Source organism: Haemaphysalis longicornis, unplaced genomic scaffold (assembly GCF_048455015.1).
Source record: "Haemaphysalis longicornis isolate Haplotype H1 unplaced genomic scaffold, Haemaphysalis longicornis Haplotype H1 scaffold_90, whole genome shotgun sequence".
Lineage (NCBI taxonomy): Eukaryota > Metazoa > Arthropoda > Arachnida > Ixodida > Ixodidae > Haemaphysalis > Haemaphysalis longicornis.
Genome location: NW_027526461.1, coordinates 912,204 through 932,212, shown reverse-complemented (window position 1 = coordinate 932,212; position 20,009 = coordinate 912,204). Strand labels below are relative to the sequence as shown.

The 20,009-nt window shown below is 47.8% G+C and overlaps 1 protein-coding gene and 1 non-coding gene across 2 annotated transcripts in view; both read left to right on the top strand.

Moving 5' to 3' along the window:
* The window catches only part of LOC144154757 (tetratricopeptide repeat protein 8-like), a 171,007-nt gene that overhangs the window by 89,560 nt on the left and 61,438 nt on the right, over window positions 1–20,009 (top strand). The gene's annotated exons all lie outside the window — the stretch shown is intronic.
* On the top strand, window positions 14,458–14,551 carry Trnay-gua (transfer RNA tyrosine (anticodon GUA)). The gene is made up of 2 exons: window positions 14,458–14,494; window positions 14,516–14,551. It is a non-coding gene; the product is annotated as a tRNA-Tyr (tRNA).

Here is a 20,009-nt window from a genome sequence, read left to right as displayed (position 1 = left end):
GTGGGCAACAACGTGCATTATATTACGCGTTTTCTCCTCTTTCTTTAAAATTAGGTCCACCTTAAGAGGTTAAGACGTGACCATATAAGCATTTGGTTATGCTGAGTGAGACACGTTTCTGGACAACGTGATTCATGCCGGATTTGAAAATGATATATATGAAAATGACACGTACACGAAATGCCACATGACAGACGCAAACTCACAACTGCTTACTTTTACCGAAAAATCCCCCCTAAATACTCTTGCGCATCCATAGAAACATATTTTAAATAATACGTAAAATTACCAACTCGATGCAGTTGAATGAATGTTTATTCCTCCTCCTCAGTGTAAACAACGACTGTCCAAAAATGGTATTTATTTTAGAAATATACGGGAAGGACACGATCACACAGGCGCTTGCTGGTGTAAAATACGTGTCCAGTAATGTATGGGCGATAGCGCACGGGTCGTGTGCAGTGTAAATGTTTTTGTTTGTTTCTTCTTTCTATAAGGACACAGCGCAGTTTTACAAGGGTGTGGAATTTGCACGCGTATGCACAGGTCTTGTTGCTTCTTACCCGTTTCGCGTACTAAACTTTTATCCTTTAAATAATCACTACGCCACCTTCAAAAAGCACCCTTGGACATTCCCGAAACGGCAGACGACTGCACTCAACAATCGGAAAAGTGCAATGTGTGGAAGCAATGTTCACACTCAAGCGAAGATGACCACGGCGAAGATGTTTCGTGGAATTAAACCAGCGCATTAACCCTCAACGGCCGCTGACTATTGCGTTTCTAGAGGAAATGCGCAAGCAGAGGTAACTATGTCATTGCTTACTGCCAAACGAGCACACATATTGGTTGTTTTGTCGTGTGCAGCACGCGTCTTGCGCCGCACGCTACGTGAAAAAGCAGACGACGCGAGAGCGCCATCCACACTAGGAGCGGTTCGTCCCGCCGCCGCCAGGGGCCGACTGTGTTCGCGCTCGGGGCGACGTGCCCGGCGCGTGTTTGTCGAGCCATCTGGTGGTGCCATCCAGCAGGACAGCCGGTAAACAAGGCGCAGCAGTCCACTGCAGACTGAGCGGCGCACCTGAAGTTCACTCGAGAAGACCCGTCCTTGTGACTCGTGGTAGACGTCATGAAAACGATTTGGCGGGAGAATCAAATCAATTATTTCTCGGCGAACAAAGCATCGTTTGCTGCCGGACAAGCGCTGGGGGTACCCCAACAGACTTGTATTTTGTCTGCCTGGCCCATTTAAAGTCAGCACGTTAGAAAAAAAATGCCCCGTTCGCGCGTTCTGCCCTCCCGCTTACAATTCCTCGTCACGGGACCACAACTTGAATGTGGGGGCTACGGTTACACCCGGTGCTCGCCACGCACCAACACCGAGATGGTCAGTGGTCAGCCGTGTTAGCGCAACGAATGCAACATCGCAGTTCTTGTTCCAGTACTTGTTCTTGTTCCAGTTCTTGTTCCAGTTCTTGTTCAGGTTCTTGTTTCATACGGTATCGACTCAAGACTCTGAGGTTACAGGGTTCAGCTCCTGCCGCCCCGTTCGTGCCATCGTGGTGCTATTCGCGCTTCATTACCGCGTTGCCGTCTTGTAAATTCGGTGGCTCGTAAGCACGCGCGAAGTTGAGCCTTCTATAGCCTACGTGAAGATGCAGTTGCAAGGACAAATAATGGACGCATCTTGTAGTGCTCGACGACTCATTTTTGCCAAATCAACTTTGTCAATGCTGTACCTAAACCTCTTGTTTTCTTGGTTTCTGAAAAAAAAAAAAACTATCAGCTACATTCACCTTCTAGTTTCTAGAGTTCCATGAAATGGTATTAAGAGTGTGTACGCACATTAAGAGTGTGTACGAAAGAAGCGCGTAGACTAAGGTTACAAATTAATTCAGACCCCAGCGGGGTTCTTCGACGTGCGCTTGAAATCTGCTGCTGCACACGGGCGTTCTTGATGGCCTGTAGGAGATTAAAAAAATCACGGGAGCTTAAGTCTGTTTACGTGCTTTGCTCCCCTAACGCGTCTTAATTCTAGTGCGGGAGACTAAATGGTCAGTTGACTGCCTTTTCTCGCGTTTGCTCATTACGCAGTTTGACCTCAATTTTACGAAACGCGGATCTTGTGCATTTGATTAATTAACGAACAAAATCGCGATTCCCAGCGTAGTTCCCCGTATGCTTTTCTAGACGTTTTCTAGATGTTTCTCATAGATGCTTTCCAGATCTAACGACGGGCCCGTCCCAATGAAAAAGTTCGCAGGTCCTCCTGAGTTTGGGAAATCCAAGTTCCGCTGTACAGCTTATTTGAGTGAAGATGGCGTTAAATGTGGTGAGTTATTCCGACGAGCCAAGCCAATGTTGAAAACGAATAAAATTCGCATTTTGTTTTCATGGCCCCATTAACAGACTTTTATTTTCACGGCGACTTTTATTTTCACGGCGGACCCTGTCCTGCGCTAGGTTAATTGTGACCAAAACTGCGTGCGTCTATCGGGTCGTGTCGACAAAGAATACTCGCACACGCTCGCTCTAGAGACAGCATCCAATGCTGAGTAGGTCTAAATTTATTGTAGGTATCTTGAAAAAAAAACAAAAATCCGCTAAAATTCTAGACGCCTCTAGAATTACGTCCAGTTTCATTTACCTCTCGTAATTGCTTAGTTCACGCTGACCTTGTAAGCGTTAGTAAATACGCGGCCGTCTACGGGGAGAATGGTGACAGAAAAGGACTGTGTACTTCTTGTTTTAACTGCGAAGCTGTTAGAAAATCGTAATTTTCCGTGTCCGCAGTTAAAAATATCGAGAAGTTGGCGAGCGCGCGCACGCGACCGCGGCGACCACCCGACATTTAAGAAAACCGAGAAAATGCCAAGCGCCCGTGTGCGCGTGCCTCCTGACGACCGCCTATTCGCCGCGAGCTCGACATGTAGGTGGCGACAGCGTCGCGCTGCTAGTGTGGATGCTCCGCTGAGCGGCCCGTAAGAATGCACACTGTGGGCGCGCTTCGTGCTTTTTTCTCGCCGTATGTGCGTACGAAAGGTGCAAACAAGAGTGGTATGCTGTAGTTCGGTTCCTCAACGTTCAATGTATAGCGGCAGTCAGTTTTCATTACTACGCCAAAAAAAAGCGACGGCTCATCGGGAATCTCAGAATGGCCGTAATTGTGACAATGAACTTGTACGCTGTGGCTCGTAGCAAGCTCGATCTTTCCAGACTATGGCTTTGAGCCTTCAATAAAAGCATAAATAGAAACAAATCAGGAAGCCTCGATCTCTGAAAGTCAGTTTACAACGGCAATCTCAATCGCTTTCACTGGTAGCATGACGCATTCTTGCATTTGTGGGATGCCCTGAAATGGTAACACTACTTAACTGCCCCGAAATTCTTTCTAAGAGCTTACGATATTTTTGTGTGTTCAAAGGGCAACATAAAATTACTGAATTTTGATCAGCGCAGAGATATAAATGTAACCGCTCTAACGGGTCTTTTAAATGAAATTTTAGCGACTCTGAGGGAAGGTTTGATGAATAACGGTTTCAGATCACTTATTTACGGCTTTCGTCGCAAGTGAACTTGCGAATTGAATTGTCAACGCACGCAGTACAGTCAACATCTCATGTTTAGCTAGGTTTTCGCAAAGTGACAAGCAGGTTTACAGTGTGCAAACCAAGCTTCTGGGACCTCACAGTGAGCACAAATTTTCTGTTACGGCTGCTGTGCTGACCATTTGCGTTCCTTTTAAAATCTAACAGGTGCCTGCAACAGCGAGATGTGTTTGCATTCTTGCGTATAAGGTCGCTTACGAACCCTAAAGATGGCAATAAATGAAGTTGCGCTGTTGCAGATGTAGTAAAACATTTCCTTTTTATTTCTCGTTGCGAATCAGCACAACGAATTCCCGGTAACTACTTTCTTTTGTAAACTGAATATTGCCTTTGTCTTGGTATTTAATTCTTGAGGATTGGTTAAAAAATGAAATTCTGTGCGTTTCTTTTTTTTTTTTCGGGAAGAGAAGGGGGGGATTCCTGCCAACGTTGCAAGAGCAGAGAGAAGAGAACGCATGTAACGCGAAAAGCCAAACTATGGTTATCAGTATTACTTACAATCGAAACTACACTAGGCGTTGTGTTCTGTAGCGGTGAAAAAGCAGCACTTTAACACGTATTTTCAAAATTAATTAACCCCCCTTTGGTCCGAGATTGTCCAGGAATTGCGGCTCGCCTTTTTCAAAAATGTATTGAAAGCAAGCATTGCGGGAAAAAATTCAAAAAAAAAAACAGCGAGTCATGGCACACACCCCTCACACATGTGGGCAACAACGTGCATTATATTACGCGTTTTCTCCTCTTTCTTTAAAATTAGGTCCACCTTAAGAGGTTAAGACGTGACCATATAAGCATTTGGTTATGCTGAGTGAGGCACGTTTCTGGACAACGTGATTCATGCCGGATTTGAAAATGATATATATGAAAATGACACGTACACGAAATGCCACATGACAGACGCAAACTCACAACTGCTTACTTTTACCGAGAAATCCCCCCTAAATACTCTTGCGCATCCATAGAAACATATTTTAAATAATACGTAAAATTAGAAACTCGATACAGTTGAATAAATGTTTATTTCCCCTCCAGAGTATAACCAACGACTGTCCAAAAATTGTATTTATTTTAGAAATATACGGGAAGGACACGATCACACAGGCGCTTGCTGGTGTAAAATACGTGTCCAGTAATGTATGGGCGATAGCGCACGGGTCGTGTGCAGTGTAAATGTTTTTGTTTGTTTCTTCTTTCTATAAGGACACAGCGCAGTTTTACAAGGGTGTGGAATTTGCACGCGTATGCACAGGTCTTGTTGCTTCTTACCCGTTTCGCGTACTAAACTTTTATCCTTTAAATAATCACTACGCCACCTTCAAAAAGCACCCTTCGACATACCCGAAACGGCAGACGACTGCACTCAACAGTCGGAAAAGTGCAATGTGTGGAAGCAATGTTCACACTCAAGCGAAGATGACCACGGCGAAGATGTTTCGTGGAATTAAACCAGCGCATTAATCCTCAACGGCCGCTGACTATTGCGTTTCTAGAGGAAATGCGCAAGCAGAGGTAACTATGTCATTGCTTACTGCCAAACGAGCACACATATTGGTTGTTTTGTCGTGTGCAGCACGCGTCTTGCGCCGCACGCTACGTGAAAAAGCAGACGACGCGAGAGCGCCATCCACACTAGGAGCGGTTCGTCCCGCCGCCGCCAGGGGCCGACTGTGTTCGCGCTCGGGGCGACGTGCCCGGCGCGTGTTTGTCGAGCCATCTGGTGGTGCCATCTAGCAGGACAGCCGGTAAACAAGGCGCAGCAGTCCACTGCAGACTGAGCGGCGCACCTGAAGTTCACTCGAGAAGACCCGTCCTTGTGACTCGTGGTAGACGTCATGAAAACGATTTGGCGGGAGAATCAAATCAATTATTTCTCGGCGAACAAAGCATCGTTTGCTGCCGGACAAGCGCTGGGGGTACCCCAACAGACTTGTATTTTGTCTGCCTGGCCCATTTAAAGTCAGCACGTTAGAAAAAAAATGCCCCGTTCGCGCGTTCTGCCCTCCCGCTTACAATTCCTCGTCACGGGACCACAACTTGAATGTGGGGGCTACGGTTACACCCGGTGCTCGCCACGCACCAACACCGAGATCGCTCCCGGTGTCCCGTGAGGTGTGGAGAATGCCCCGTTCGCGCGTTCTGCCCTCCCGCTTACAATTCCTCGTCACGGGACCACAACTTGAATGTGGGGGCCACGGTTACACCCGGTGCTCGCCACGCACCAACACCGAGATTGCTCCCGGTGTCCCGTGGGGTGTGGAGACGCCGTGTACGTGTCACGTACACAGTGCACCGCCGCAAGTGCGGTGTACCACGCCTGTGTGCATAGGCGAGCGTAGCTCAGCCCATGCGTCCGGCGTCGGTAGAAGCAAAGCCCAGTGCGGCAGAAGCGTGGCTCGGCGGCCAGCCGCGGTTCTCCGGAAGTTCGTTGCCATGGAGACGGTGCTCACGTGGCACCTGGGAGATGCGACCGCATTAAGGCCGGCTCCATCTCCGCCATGGTCAGCGAACTCCACACATCTGGCGAGTGGCGACGAGACGATGGCAGCCCAACTCGGAAGCAGGCTCACCCGGTGTCTTGGAGGTACGACGATTGGCAGCAGTGATGACTGGGTCGTCGAGGGCGCAGCCTCGGACCCTGCATCAGCTGCCGCCGACGTCGACGCGCCGTCGTCGACCTCGCGCTGTTTCCTACACCAAGGCGGCGCTGCCGCCAAGCGAGGCCTCCAGCGTTTCCTGCACCAGCTTGGCGCAGTCGCTGGACGCCTGAATTCCACGAAATTCTCGAGGAACCAGTCGGCCATCATGTCGTCGAGGCACGGGCAGAGGATCGGAACGCCTTGTTCCGACATCGTGACGACGTGCCCGCACTCGCGGCAGATGGGAGGCTCCACGGCCGGCTGCGGCCAAGCTTCGGCCTGGCTGGGCCCAGCCATGGCTGCCCCCTTGGCTGCCCAAGGGGGCGAAAGTCCGCCGAGGAGACACTGGATGTAGGTGTTGTGTCCAACACGCACACACACCAGTGCCCAAACGACGCGCTCCGAGGAATGCGCAGAGCTCAGGCTCCAAGGACTCGAAGGCACCACGAACACGACGGACTACCCACAATGGGCACTATGTTACGGTTGTTGGACCCTTATATATATAGCATAATGTTGGGGTGGAAGGACGATGTGTTTTTTGTAATGTGTGACAGGGGGTTGACACTAATGCGTAAGAAAGACGTGCTGTGGACTAGGCAAAATTGCACGCTGCTCGAGGACACGTTACGTGAGAGGTTGGGCGGGCGATGTGGTGTGGGTGAGGGGCAACAACCGCTGGGCCACCTGTCTGGCGCAGTGGGTACCACAGAATTAAAAACGATGATCATGATATGCTGGCATGATGGTTATGATGATGATTGGATTTTTATGGCGCAAGGGGGATGGAAAACGAATCAGGGGAACAGCATGGACCCGGTGGAGAGACCCCCTACAGAAGTTTGCGGACATAGAATGGACTTTGAAATGCTGCAGCAGGATCAATTGGGAGTTGCACTGCCGCCACAAAATTTGTGCGAGCAGAAATCCCTACCCAGTCAAACCCGGTTGAAGCAGTTCACGCATTTTTTTTTTTTTTGCGAGAGTTTGCCTTACGGCATAACAGTCATATATACAACATTACATTGGTTTCACGCTGAAACGTCAACAGAGACCGGTACTGAGGCCCCCATATCCACCGCTGTAGATCATGCTGCGGTGACATTGATCTGCGCGGCAGTCACAGGGTTCGGGACGATCATGCACTGGGCGAGTTTCGAACATTGAAGTCGCCTGCCTGCAGATCCATTGGTCGGAGACTTTGGTAGTGTTTTGACGGTGGGGGGCCTTAAGACAGTCATTGATGGTGATGATGATGATCATGATGATGAATTTGTGGTGCTAGAAACCAGCTGTTTTTTTTCGGCGTTGAAAACGGAGAGGTTTTTTAAACAGAGTAGCTGCTTAGCAAATCATTATTTTTCGTGTCCACAGCTAAAAATACCAAGAAATTGCCCAGCGCACGCACGTGAGCGCAGGCCTTGTGGCGACCGCAAAGCCGTTAACAAAACCAAGAAAATGCCTAGCGCTCGCGTGTGCACGCCTCACGATAACCGTCCAGTGGCCCTGCATGCGCACGTTTGTCAAGACAAGAAAACTCACTTGGGGAGATCGGCCAAGATTGCGGCGTCCACCCGGCAGTTAAAAAATTAGTTGTCGCTTAGCTCTGCTATGCCAGGATATACGTAGCGTGAGCTACGGTTCAGCAATCCAGTCAAATCCAGTCTAATCCAGTCCACTCCTGTCCAGTCATTGCTCCCCGCGCATGCTCAGCACGGCTGTTCACGAGTCACGCGAAACGGCCATCAAGCGGCTCCGGTGCAGCGTCAGACTTGGCTACTTCGCAATTGAGGCGCACACCTGGGCCCGCGCCGGCGCCAGTGTGTCTGCCGCGGCTATGACGCAACACAATCCAACACAATCCACTTTAATCCAATTCAATCCAAATCCAAGCCAATCCAATTCAATCCAATGTCCCTCGCGCTTGCACGGACCGGCCCTTCACGGCACACGCGAAACTGCTCAACCTCGGCCAGTGTAGCTCACGCTACAAAAACAACCAAGAAAATTTCGAGCGCTCGCGTGTGCGCGCCTCGATCACGACGACCGCCCAGCGTGTCCGGCCCATGCTTGCAAGCCAACGATACCCAATTAAGGGCAGATTGGTCAAGATTGGCCAAAAAAAGAAAACCACAGCGTTCGCCGTAATGGTGGCATCGCTTGCTCGGAACGAGAAACACAGGCCATAGCGTACGCCCCTCCCAGGTGATGTCCAATGATTATCACTTTGAAAAAAGAAAATGAAGGAAGCTCACACCTGTAGCAACAATGATGGAGTGAAGGTCGTTGCGGCAGCAAAGAAGAGGCAAATCGGCTGCAGTCGTAGACTTCGTGAAGGTTGCGTACAGCTTCCCTAACTCCAAGTCTTACGCGTTAGTGTGAGCCTCCTTCATTTTTATCGTAACTATGCCAAGATAAATTGTACGCAAATTAATTCATAACTAATTCTAAGGAAGTCATGTGTGTGTGCCTTTATTCGATCGATATAGTGTAACGTTCCCGTACATATACAGTACAATCTCGATAAACGGAAATCGCTAGAACGGAACTGCCGCTTAAACGGAACAGTAGCCTGTAAGTTGATTGGTTTTGTATTCAGGTAACGTAAAAAAGCTCTCGGTAATCGGAACTAAACTTGCCGCGTCACCTTGTAAACGGAACCAGAACTGGAACTTCGTGCGAAACCCATTGGCATGAGAATCAGCTTTTTACGGTTCCGGCTGTTTCGTTTTTTTTTTTTTTTTCTTCCTCCACGTTTTTTTTTTTTAGACTCGTTGGCCTCGTAAGCCTCGTCTCGTCAGTGGTCAGCCGTGTTAGCGCAACGAATGCAACATCGCAGTTCTTGTTCCAGTTCTTGTTCCAGTTCTTGTTCAGGTTCTTGTTTCATACGGTATCGACTCAAGACTCTGAGGTTACAGGGTTCAGCTCCTGCCGCCCCGTTCGTGCCATCGTGGTGCTATTCGCGCTTCATTACCGCGTTGCCGTCTTCTAAATTCGGTGGCTCGTAGGCACGCGCGAAGTTGAGCCTTCTATAGCCTACGTAAAGATGCAGTTGCAAGGACAAATAATGGATGCGTCTTGTAGTGCTCGACGACTCATTTTTGCCAAATCAACTTTGTCAATGCTGTACCTAAACCTCTTGTTTTCTTGGTTTCTGAAAAAAAAACAACTATCAGCTACATTCACCTTCTAGTTTCTAGAGTTCCATGAAATGGTATTAAGAGTGTGTACGCACATTAAGAGTGTGTACGAAAGAAGCGCGTAGACTAAGGTTACAAATTAATTCAGACCCCAGCGGGGTTCTTCGACGTGCGCTTGAAATCTGCTGCTGCACACGGGCGTTCTTGATGGCCTGTAGGAGATTAAAAAAATCACGGGAGCTTAAGTCTGTTTACGTGCTTTGCTCCCCTAACGCGTCTTAATTCTAGTGCGGGAGACTAAATGGTCAGTTGACTGCCTTTTCTCGCCTTTGCTCATTACGCAGTTCGACCTCAATTTTACGAAACGCGGATCTTGTGCATTTGATTAATTAACGAACAAAATCGCGATTCCCAGCGTAGTTCCCCGTATGCTTTTCTAGACGTTTTCTAGATGTTTCTCATAGATGCTTTCCAGATCTAACGACGGGCCCGTCCCAATGAAAAAGTTCGCAGGTCCTACTGAGTTTGGGAAATCCAAGTTCCGCTGTACAGCTTATTTGAGTGAAGATGGCGTTAAATGTGGTGAGTTATTCCGACGAGCCAAGCCAATGTTGAAAACGAATAAAATTCGCATTTTGTTTTCATAGCCCCATTAACAGACTTTTATTTTCACGGCGACTTTTATTTTCACGGCGGACCCTGTCCTGCGCTAGGTTAATTGTGACCAAAACTGCGTGCGTCTGTCGGGTCGTGTCGACACTGAATAATCGCACACGCTCGCTCTAGAGACAGCATGCAATGCTGAGTAGGTCTAAATTTATTGTAGGTATCTTGAAAAAAAAACAAAAATCCGCTAAAATTCTAGACGCCTCTAGAATTACGGCCAGTTTCATTTACCTCTCGTAATTGCTTAGTTCACGCTGACCTTGTAAGCGTTAGTAAATACGCGGCCGTCTACGGGGAGCATGGTGACAGAAAAGGACTGTGTACTTCTTGTTTTAACTGCGAAGCTGTTAGAAAATCGTAATTTTCCGTGTCCGCAGTTAAAAATATCGACTGGTTGAAGCGGTAAAAAACTTCGGAGCCTACGTACGCGTGCAACTGCGTCTCGATGGACCAAGTGGCGCGCATGTGCTAGTGAAAGCCGATCGTCCCTTCAAGGTCTGTCACCTGTTAGAGGACAGCAACAGAAATATTGCTACCGAAACTCTTGTTGTGCGGAAGCAAAATTTAAGGCATTTGTTTAAAGGACGCCTGCGATTTGCCAGCGCCTGTGCCGACTGATGAGTGCAAGCACGTCACGGCTCTGAGATGGTCTCGTATGTACTAGCTGCAGCACTGCAATCGTACCTACGTTGCCATCAATAAAATTTCTTGAGAACCATTATTTGGTTTTGTACTTAAACATACTTTTGAGGGCAGATGTGTCGCCATCCGTCGTCGCAGGCGACGACTGCAGCTTCGGCCTCTCGCGCGCCGTGTTGCTTTCGTTCGCAGCTACGGTTTCTTTCCACGGGGATCTGAAGGTCTCCAGGGCAAGGAGGGTTACACCACATAATTTGAGTGCGATTATTAATATGTCTGTTGACGGGGCGGCCGAGAATCTGGTTGAAACGGGAAACACGACGCACGCCCTTGATATTTAACCGCACAGCTGTCTAAACTTGAGCTTGGTCTATTGGCGTTCGCAAAAAAAAATACAAAAAAATACCGAGCGCACGTGAGCTGGCGCCTTGTGAAGATCACCCGGCGTCGTCCAGGCTTGCGCGTGGGCTTGCCCCACGTGAGGAGCTCACAAAACATATAAAAAAATACCTAGCGCACGCTAGCATGCGCCTCGTGAGGACCGCGCTCGGTGTCGTCCGATTCGACCATGGAGAACACTCTGTCCAGCGTTCGTGGCGTGATCTCTCGCGTGCTCTTCTCCTCGCCAGGTCACGTGCATTCACGCCTGAAGAGGGGAGCACGGAACAGCTAACGCTACAGACACCGAGTTTGCGAAACCGGTTAATGCCAGCTCTAGAACGTCCTCACGCGGTGCACTTTTGGAGAGATGTGAAAGCCTGCGGGCAAAACGATCCGGGCCTGCCAAGCATGGAGAACTTTAAGCAGCGGCAAGTTCTAAAATCCATCTGAGGTGCAAGAGCCAGGTCTCTGACGAAGGGAGAGGGGCCGCCAGCTCTTCTGTTTCTCCAGCCTTGCACTAGTAGTGCAAGCTGCGCCATTTTGTTTTTTTTTCTGCGAGATGCGGACGCACTGAACATGCGCAGGCACCATGGAGAAAAAAAAAGCTTAGGAGAGGCCCCCACCCATAGAGTTCCCCCACCTATCCCCGCGCATTGGCAAAAGTGTGGAGGAAGTCACGTGTTTTCGGCGGCCATTGGAAGTCGCGTTAGCAACGGCGTCCTAGCAACGGCCCGCCCGCCGTCCGCCAGTCATGGAGGAAAGGCAGCGCCTGCCTTGCCGTCCGATTGCGAAGATTGCTGCTTCGCTTTGCTGCGGTCTTGGGGAACTCGAAAAGGATGCTGCGAGTTGCGTCAGCTGCGCCGATGTGAATATGTCATTTAATTTCTACTTGCAAGTGCACCTTGTATCACGTCAAGCTTTTGCTCCGGTCGCGATCACGACGCGTCTATTGAAGTGCAGATATCGTGAACGCGCCGTCCCATCGTACGCGCGGACACCCGTCAGGTAGATTTCGGTAAGTGCTACACGATGTGCAGTACGTAGGCGACTTGCAACCGAACGATTCGCAACTCAATTTTTTGGTTATCGCCGCGGCATGTAGTTTGCTAGGCCGGCAATGCGCGGCAGTGGCTTCGCAATTGCTAAAAGGTAGATTCCCAGTTGATGTAATTCCATCGTCCTATTACCTTAGTAGGTGTCTGTCTGTTGACTGGAAGACTGCTGGATCTGGAATCTGGATCTTTTTGTGGTCTCGCTCTGGATTTCGCTTTTCAACGCTTCAGACTGCGAGGTTAGTGTACGTATGAACGTTTTCAAGTGATATCACCTTGAATTTATTGACACTGAGGCAAGTTGAAACTTGGCGAAAAAAAGTTTATTGACGCCACCCACCCTCTCCTTTTTTTTTTTGCTCAATAAAACGTTTTGCCTCCTTCTCCTCCTCCTCCTCCTCCTCCTCCTCCTTCGCAAAAAATTCTATCGAAGGCACGCGAACAACGGCAAAAACATTCCACAATTTTTTAGCTTGAAATCTGCATGAAGTACTGCTTACCTATATATATAGAACGGCCGTTTAATTGACTAGTAATCCCTGGGATTGCCAGTGAAACTGCAACGCAAACTTGGGCACTTTCTAGTCCGGTAGCCGCACGGCGTTCGCCCACTGTTTGCACCGTTCTCCATCGCTTGGGAACCTATAAACGGCGGCGATTGCAAACAAACGATGAATGCACACCAATGTACAGCAATACTAGTCAGCGGAATGATGCATTCACCGGTGGAAAGTGACGCCCAATTCCTTGGGTACCGATCGCGACTTGCAGCCTGGCACCGAGCATTGCGGCATTGTAAGAGCGAGTCGCTTCGCAAAACTGCTGCGGCTACACTGAAGGCCGTGTAACCGCGCGTTTAGGTTCACGGTCACGCGCTGCAAAACGGCCTTCTACATGCCTATCAGCTGATTTCCGCCGGCTCGGCGCTGGCAGATGCAGACGACAAGAGAGGCGATACAGGACGGAGGAGGCGGAGAAGGTGTACCCAGAGAGAGGGAAAAAGGGTCCGCCATTCGACTTACAAAAATGGCTTTTCCGGCTGCACTGGGTGTGACGTCAGGGCCTCTCCTAAGCTTTTTTTTCCTCCATGGCAGGCACAGACTTTGCGATTTCCAGTGTTGCCAAGCGAAGAAATCTCCCGCTAAACTTTTCAGTGAATACCATCTATGCATTTCTGAACCTATCTTTTTTCTTTTATTTTATCATTATTACTTTCTGTTCTCGCTTCCCCAATTAGGTCATGAAAAAAACTTTGAAATCCCTTTAAGTTATTTTCCTCGAGCACCGTAATTAGACAAGAACCTTTCTCGTTTTCTCCAGCTATTGATGTTTGGCTGATCTCCTGACTGCGTATGCTCGAATAACAGAGGAAAAGCAACGACAACGACAATACACAACGTTAATGGGAAAACACGTTCGACCCCCGCACAGTAATTATTTCGCAATCACTGCATCATAAGGAGTGCTTAGGTGCCCTGGGGATTCTCTCATCTGTTGGTTTGTTTATAAGGCCCGCATAAACTTCCAAGTTTGTTGCGTCTTTAGGCCCGCAATCCTCGGAAAACACAGTTTCGTTTTGAAACCCCCTTCCTGGCCATGTCAGGAAATCCTTCGCCCCACCCCTGCCTGATTAAACACCTTTCCAGCGCCGTGCTTGGAATGTAAGCTGTGGCGGCAGGCAGGCATGAGGACACATCAACTTGTTTGAGAAATAGAGCTAAGGAATACCCAGTGCGTATACACTCTCACCAAAGACAACAAATTTCTTGTAGCGTGATTGCGATTCTCAGTATGAAAAGGTCAGCCTTCATGCAGCAGAGAGGGTCTTCAGGGTGTAAAATGATTTATACCCTGCCTATAACTGACCCCCTTACACCCTAGCAAAAAAAGCAAAGGAAAACGCCCTTACCGGTGTTTTGTCTTTTGTAACATCCTTACACACTAGAAAAAACACTAAAAAACACCCTTTTAAAGGGTGTTTTATTGTTCATTACACCATCGCAAAGCGGTTCTTCTCTTTGTTTTCTGATAGGGTGTAAGGGTGTCACTTATAGACAAAAAGGGGATAAATACTTTTGCAGTGTATATAACATGCATATTAGAGTTATAACAAACACTACTCTGAAAATTGGTTTACACCAATTGGTTTACACCGTAAGGAAAAGTGGCAAAGATGTAGGAAAATAAGCGCACGCCAAGTGTATACTTGCCGCGCCCGCAGCGAGCACTTCGGCTGAACGAGTTTCGCGGAACATGCGGCGCCTCGCACTCATTTCTGGGTCACCTGCGAGCGTGGCTTTTGTCTAGGCGAGCCGACCGTAAGCGAATTTCCGTCCCGTCGATAGCTCAGTTGGTAGAGCGGTGGACTGTAGAGGTTTCCCTGTGGTGCAGACATCCATAGGTCGCTGGTTCGAATCCGGCTCGACGGAATTGTTTTTTTTTTCCTCCTTTTTGTTTTGTGTTGAGTTCGCGTAAAGAAAAAAAAACTTCAGAGATGGCATAAGCGTAAAATCTGGACGTGAGGCATGATGGCTCGCCAAGGACGGCGTTTTCTGTGTCTGTCGGCTGTGTTTACGGATGAGAGAGTCGTCTGCTGCGGGTCTCCGTAACTACTGGAAAACAGATAACCGTTGCTTTTACATCGGATCGCCAAGTAACCGCGGGACTGCCCAGCCATGGGGCAGGCATATTACCATGCTGTTCTCGATGACTTGCAAATATAAAAAAAGTGCTCGTGTATTCGGCTAATCTTCAACTAATTAGTCAGCATTTTTTCGCGACCTCCCCGTTTCACAAACCTTACGTTTTCGCGAAGCATCTTGCGTGTTCATATTTTTTTTTCTTTTGGAGGTAATGGCGTCAGGGTGCTCGACTAGAGGAATCGTGGTTATTTCGTGGCTTCATCGTAATTTTAAAGCGAAGCTCTCTATGCCTCGCTGATGGCGTGGCACTGCCGCGTCTCAACGCTCTGCAGGAAAGCCAACTTTGCACAACGGCTTTCACAAAACGGTGACGATGGTAAGCGAAGGAAAAAAAAAAAAACGAGCCTCTAGAAAAAACACTCCCCATGGTCGGAATCAAACCTGGTTAACTAGCATTATGCAGCCGACGTCTATCCGATTGCTCCATTCTTTTTTTTTATTCCGACGCGGTTAAAGCAGCTCGGATTTTGGATTGTGACTGTGACTGAGATTGCATGGGAGAAAGCATCGAGTTTTAACAACCTTTCTCTTAGAAAAGGGAATTTGATTTGTATGGCTAGGTTTGGCCATGAGTCGCTAGTTTCGGCGCCTTTTTTTTTGTCATTTCTATTCCCAGCCGGCCGATGTCCGGCAAAATGGGAGACGTTTCGTTTTTTAGGGTCTTGCTGTCTCGGGTTTTTTACAAACGATCTACATTAACTCTACTACAACAAATAAATTTCTTAACCTCGCAAGTTATACGTTTCTGTGCAGAAACAAGGCAGTGTGCGGGTACTGCTCTTTAACGATTTTTTTCGTTTTGTTTTGGGGCCATTCCACTCGGAACCTCCCAGACGCTGCGCTCGACAATCTCCGATTACGCTGTAAGAAATCCTGGCCCATCTCTCTATACATTATTTGTTCTCGCAACGGATTTCTGGAGGATTTTTCTTTTCTGTTCTGTCAATTACAGTATTGTGAATATCGCGGTGGTGACAAAAACCTACGTCAGTGAAAAAGAAATCCCAAAGATGAAACATTACACGGAGCACGGTAGACAATACTCCTTGCTACAACGCATTAACAGTTGTCAATCTTTCTGGCATTGTGCTTTGTGGTGAAGCATTGCTGTGTTTCTGGGACATATTCAGGCATTTTTTACAGCTTTTACATTGTTTGCAAGCACAATGCGGCTGCATAATTTGTTGAAATTGTTGAAGACAGGTGCGTAAAAAATATGGGTTTCTGGAAGCGAGCACTTTCACACCCTTAAACACATTAACTTTGAAAAATTTACGAAATTGCGCAGGTTCAGGATCTTGCCGCAGTGTGTGGTGGCCCGTGTATAACCACAGGCTTGGGTTCGTTTGAAAGGGTGTACAAAGAACATTAATTTCTGAAAGCTTAATTGGACTACTTCTTGGTTTAAGTGAGAAAGTTGTTTCTTTTATATTTTCTTTTATATTGAAGGGCCACCACGTTCTCAGTCGGCGGGCCGTAAGTCCGCTTCACTGCACCAAGGGTTCTTCCGCAGCAGCGGAGAGATTCGGGGGCCCCGCACGTCGAGATAACGCATGTTTCGTTGGGTTGTAACGGTGTTGTCCTCGCCATAAAAATAATGCACAGCCGCAAATGAAGTGGGTCAGTAAAAGCGGAAGCGAGAAAGACCTTGAAGGATGACACCACCTGTCAATTTGGGAGGTGGTAAATTTCCGAAGGCCTCAAGCAAACTAGAGGAGAACTGGTGTCAACAATGCTATGCAACATCAACGATGAAGACTGCATGCGTGAGCAAGCGAAGATACCCTTCTGAGCATTTTGTAGAGTGGAGTAGATGCATAAAAAGTTGAGCACTTGCATGTTGAACGCTGGATTGCAGCTGCAGTCCTCGCCGCAATCTAAAAGGAATAGTTTTAGGTCCAGCCCAACTGCCGGAAAAAGTCTTTAGTCTCACTAGAAGAGCTCAAGCTAAATCACCTCGTATGGAAGCAGCAAGCAAAGTATCTGAGAAATAATTTTCGGTTTATCATAAATGTTTATCTATAAAGAAAATTGTAAATTTATCGCTCAAGATGCTCCCCAATCGCACCACCACGGAAACATGCAAGCCACGATACACCCCTCCTTCGTGGCATACTAGCGCTCAGAAAAGATTGGGTACCTTTGTGTGAAATCATTTGCCGTGATTTCGCACTCCCTGGGCGATACGATAGCGGCCGTGGCTACTGCTCAAGCCAAGGCGCTAAAAGTTCTGCGACGAGAAGTTTCTGCTGTCCGAAGAATTTTCCATTCTTCCGGCTGTGCATCGTCACAGTACAAGACCAAGAAACATTTCCTAAATTTGTGTTACCATGAAAATGACCTCAATTTAACGGCTGAGTGGAACTTTTTTACAAGGTCACATGGAAAGAGTGCTTGCGACGATGTTGGCGGCACCGCCTTGAGAGCCAGTTTTAGATACCTTTCTAGGGACAGGTAAACCATCAGCTTTTTACGTGGGCGGAAAATAATGTCAAAGCTATATTCCTGCTCTGGGTGCCAAAAAAAATGGTTGAGTAAAAAAAATTGGCCGCGTATCTGCTCCTTTCGTAGCAAATGTCGTCAAAAGACGATAGTCTTTGTAGACATTTGCCTAGGAAATGCCCCCCCCCTTCCCCACCTTTGCTTTTCCGCTCACCTCTCATGCTGTACCTGCACCATCGCGCTCATCCCAAGGTAAACACACTAAAGGTTTGCTCATGGCGATTTGAATTTATTGCGTTCCACTGCTACAGGCCCGGTTCCTCGATGCCAGCGCTGCAGCGCAGCGGAGACGCGCGTGAATGGAGGCGGCCGACTACAAGGTTTATAGAACCGCGTGGCCGTGCTCCACGTGCGTTCCAAGCAGAACGTGGAACCTAGCTAGTGGAACCTTTCGTTACTATTGCCGCGTGATTTTTCATGCCGCCAGGAGGCAGCGGTTTCCTGCAGTAGATGCAGAATATCATTTGCTATCGAAAAAGCAAGCATTCATGAGTTTGTTAAGAAAGCAACACTGTAAATATCCCTTGTGTACTAATTTCCTGTCTTATATTTGCGTAATGTCTTGTACTTGTTCAACAAAGTTGACAAGTATGAACATATAAACCGGGCTTAGACGTTTACGTTTTGCTGTGTGTATATATAAGACTATTGGGCAATATTAATTTTACTTTGGCCGGGTGGCTGAATCGAGTCACATACAGACAGACAGACCAAATTTCTGGGATTAAGTAGCCCAAGAAAGACTATCGTCTTTAAAAGACCAACTCTCAAGAATGCTCCTGTCGACAGTTCCCTTAAAGGCTACACGCACCTTTCACCACTTCGTACCATCATCGCTGACAACGGTCAATGCTTGGCTCACATGTTACTCCACTACCCAGACTTTCCAAAGGACAAAGCACCTACGTCGGTGACCCCGGTTAAAACTGGAGCCTCCTAAATGCACAAAAGCCGGCCTGGAAACATATAGTCACGGGACAAATGGACAATGGCCCATAGTGCCATAGCCCGGCTTCGGAGACGACGAGGAAGAGGCGGGTGTGCAGACTGAGCGGACTCTGCCATGGCCGCCTGTAAACAGTGTAAATAGATCGCTCGTAATCGTTCATTGTTCGTGTCCTGCCGCCACGTAACATTGCCACGTGGCAGCAGAGGCACCGTTTGCGATCAAATGTATTAGCGGGTATATACAAGCCGGTAGCTAAGGCAGCTCCAGTGTCCGACGTACAGCGCGGGTCCGCACAGCTCTGAGCGTCCTCGTCTTCCTTCCTAAGGCTATGTACGTACGAGCTTGGCTTCCAATCAGTGCGTGGCGCGTATCCCTAGAGGAGAGGTTTGCCATAACTAACACCTCGCTAATCTTGGCTCCATCGTTGCGGTCCTTTTACAAGGTACTACAGCCCGTGACAATATGTTCACTACAATGTAGTGAACATATTGTCACGGGCTGTAGTACGGGCTGCCTGCTACTCGATTTCCGTTGGATGCGTCACCCGCCGGTGATTACCTGCAGCTTTTAAATCACATTCGCAACCCTACGTTTATTCAGGTAACAGATGCACCCAACGGAAATCCATTAGCTGGCAGCCGCACTCCTGTAAGCCAGCTAGCCACGTGAGAACCCAAAACGCGTGCGGCCGCCGCATCTTCCACTTCCGCGGGGTAATGTTTCTGTGCAGTAAAGCGGATTTACAGCCCACTGTCCGGGACTGTGATGGCCGCTTAATGTATATAAAAAAAATATTTTTTTGACTTATAGCAAAAAGTACTCGGATAAAACCTTCACAAACTAATGCATTTCATACACCCTTTCAGATGGGCCCAAGCGCCTGAAAATGTGCAATTTTGCAACTTATTCAAAGTAAATCTGCTTAGCGGTGTGAAAGTTATCGCTTTTAGATTACCTTTCTTTTGTCATCACTTACTTTCAACAATTTCAGCATATTATTCGGCTGCATTGTCCTTGAAAACTATCTAACAGCTGCAAGAACTCTCTCACTCTAAACTTTTTTTCCACCCATATACTCCCTAGAGGTTCTTTTTCGCCTGTCCTCTAGTGATCCTCCTTGTAGGAGTTTTTTTTACTACATGGAACAGGGAGGTTTTGTTTACCTCCTCAAAACAGGGTGTTTTTAGGTGATAGAAAGGAGGTAGTTAGGGAGTGTTAAGAAATGTTCGGGAGAATTTAAGGAGATCAAAATGGAGTATTCTTTACTTCCTCAAGGCGTTTTTAAGTGATGTTTATGGACTTTTTAGGCGGTTGAATAGGAGCTTATTATGGCTCCCTTGGCAAGTACTTATGTTATTTTAGGGGCGTTTTGAGGAGGTTCAAGGGAAGCATTTACTTCTTTTGCATGGAGTTTTACGTTTTGTAGGCCTCGCGAGGGGAGTTTTTAGGAGGTTCAAGGGAAGCATATATTTCTTTTGAATGGAGTTTTGCAAAGTTTGGGCGGTTTTGTAGGCCTTCCGAAAGGAGTTTTTTCAAGGCCACAAGGGAGAGTTTCTAGTTCCCTGCGGGAGTACTGATTTCACACGGTTTTGCTCGGTTTCAGGTTTATTTCAAACGAACTTTCGCATACAAGTTTACATGGTACATGGTGTACACAAGGAGGCTCCGAAATAAAAACTTAGGGCGACCTCCTATAAGAAAGCAAAAATGGTAAATTGCTAAAAACACGCCAGT